At 49.9% G+C, this 2,789-nt stretch overlaps 1 protein-coding gene across 1 annotated transcript in view; it reads right to left on the bottom strand.

Moving 5' to 3' along the window:
• The window catches only part of LOC107118257 (HRAS-like suppressor 3), a 20,987-nt gene that overhangs the window by 3,208 nt on the left and 14,990 nt on the right, over positions 1–2,789 (bottom strand). The gene's annotated exons all lie outside the window — the stretch shown is intronic.

Raw genomic sequence — 2,789 nt, 5'->3', positions numbered from 1 at the left:
CTCCAGAGAATATTTAGAGAGTAATTATATTTGTAAATAAACATTGTAGAACTGCATGGGGATTTCAATTAACTGTGGATTCCTGCTAAAACACGCTGAAAATCGTTTCTTGAGAACAAGGGCCCACAACTCAAACAGTTACATGGACCAAAATTGGCTTTTATGAGAACTAAGCAGGCTGTGCGGCAAAAAGTACGTACCAGGCTGCACTCTGCCCCATGACCTCATCAGGCCCCCACCCTTCCGTTCAATGTCATCAGGCCCCTCGAAGCCACTGAGGTCAGAGAAGTGAGCCCGGAAGGATGCAGAGGTTGCCATGGCAACTGCATTGCTTCCGGCATTGCTAGGAGGCCCACAGATCTGGCAGCAAACCCCTGTGAGGCTGGGGGCAGAACTGTGGGTGTTTCCAGGCTATGTCTAGGTTAGGGGGCCATGGACCCACAGCAGGGACCATGGGCTACATGCCATGCATCGCCATGTCAGACGCTATACACCCCTGTTGAAACCACAGGCCCTCTGCTATGTGTGATGTAGTCGGTTTAAAGCATTGGATTAGGATCCTGGGAGACCCAGGTTCAAATCCCCACTTGTGCCCTGGAGGCTCGCTGGATGACCATTGGCCAGTCACACTCTCTCAGCCCCATCCTACCTGACAGGGTTGTTGTGAGGATAAAAGGGGAGAACACTATAAACTGCTTTGGGGGCCCTTTGGAGAGAAATATGGGACACAAATTAATTAAATTAATTAATTGTCCGTGTCAGTGGGGCTCAGTGTTGTGCACCCCTGCTTTAGAAACTTGTCCTCAAGTTCCCTTCCTTGCTTGTGGGTTACAGACACAGTACACCTTAAGTTTTATCCGCTTGACCGGAGAGTTAGCACATTAGAAAATCCATGGTTTCCTTTCTTTCCACTGGCATTCTACCAACATCTCTCCAAACCCTACTCCAAAGCTAACCACTATACCATGCTGCTTCACATCCGACATGCTGAGGTAATACCTTGGAGACATTGATATTGCTTTTAAGAGCAGCGGCAACGAAATAACAGCGGCTAAACAAGAGGATTGCCTTGGTTTTGGGCTCCTTTCCATGTCCTTTTGGTAGCTTAATAAAAAAAAGTTCCCTAAACCAGGGCTGGGGAGGTACAGGTGTAGGAGGCAGACCCTGTACTTGTCCCCATTCCTTCAGTCATCCAAGTGTGACCAAGAAGACATTGTGGACTTTTGGAGACTCATAGCAGCTTTCCAGCTGAACTAAGGTTGCCAGATTCCTCAAAGTTCTCAGTGGGGGACTTTGGAGGGCGTTAGTGGAGGTGGTGAGGAGTCCCCAGTGTGATGACATCACACAGAAGTGACGTGATCACGTTGGGGAGTGAAGTACCCCACCTCTCCCCAGCAGCGTTTAAAGGGAGGTGGGGGGAGGCCGCATGCACCTGCACTCCGAGCCCCAAATTCGGGCCTTAGAGTGCAGGTGTCCGGCCCCTGCCTCTCCCCAGCAGGGTTTAAACGCTGTTGGGAAGAGGTGAGGAGGAGGCCGGGTGGTCACTCTTGGGGGTGGGGCTTCCCCCCACCCACCAGCTGGCTGGCTGGTGGGCAGGAAGGAGCCCCTCCAAATCAGGAAACCCCGACCGCACGGAGGGGGTCTGGCAACCCCAAGCTGAACATTGATCTGTTGTGTATGTAATGTAATGTAATGAATATATGAGCTTGAGTCTAGAAAGGTATTGTAAAATAGACCTATCAGAACAAAGGAAGTTCTGGAGGGAAGAGAAATGATTGGTCTTTATGTACTGCATTTGATTGGACCTTAGCTGACATGTGGGTGTGGCTCGCCAAGCCCGGACAGTTTAAAAAGGAGCCTGTTGCTCCATTGATTTGTCTCGTTCTGTTCTTCTGACTACGTGTTAAATAAAGCTGTTGATCACTGTTGCCTGAGTCTCGTATCTAACAGATCAAAACAGATTCAGGTGGGTAGCCATTAGGATGCCAGCCTCCAGGTGGGACCAGAGGATCCCCTGGAATTACAGCTCATCTCCATACTACAGAGATCAGTTCCCCCAGAGAAACCGGATACTTTGGAGGGTGGACGTTATGGCATTGTGCCCCACTGAGGTTCCTGTCCTGCCCAGGCTCCATCCCCAAATCTCCAGGAGTTTCCCAGCCTGGATCTGGTGAACCCTAAGGCCCCCCCCCATGCCCCACTGGTGGCCGGGGGGGGGGTTGGAAAACCTAGCAACCGTGTTGGTCTGAAGCAGCAGAACAACGTCTGAGTCCAGGGGCACCTTTAAGACCAACAAAGTTTTATTCAAGGTACGAGCTTTCTAGTGCACACACACTTCCTCAGAAGCAAAATAGTACCTGAAGAAGTGTGCATGTCCACGAAAGCTTATACCCAGAATTAAACTTTGTTGGTCTTAAAGGTGCCACTGGACTCAAACTTTGTTCAATAGATCAAAATAGGCAGCATTCGTTCACGACCTCTCCCAGATACCGAAATGGAAGTATGAACAAGATATTCATATTGGCCGCACGACTCTGGAACTGTCGAGGTTCCAGAGGCAAATGCCTGGGGACCAACTTGATCTGAGTGCTAATCTTTCAAGCGTCATCCCTTGATGAATTTTTAGCACCGTCAAACGCTCAAGAGTGCTCTTTTGATCTGGGCAGATGAGAAAGAAGCAGGCCGAGATGGGGAAGAAGGTGGAAATCAGAGGCAAGAAGTAGGTCAGCTCTCTGAACCTCTCAGATACCCCATCTGCGACCAAGAAAAACGAATCCAGCATCTGTGGA

This window comes from Gekko japonicus, unplaced genomic scaffold (assembly GCF_001447785.1).
Source record: "Gekko japonicus isolate JY-2015 unplaced genomic scaffold, Gekko_japonicus_V1.1 scaffold713, whole genome shotgun sequence".
NCBI lineage: Eukaryota > Metazoa > Chordata > Lepidosauria > Squamata > Gekkonidae > Gekko > Gekko japonicus.
The sequence above is the reverse complement of the archived record's forward strand: the minus strand, read 5'-3'. Positions and strand labels throughout refer to the sequence as shown.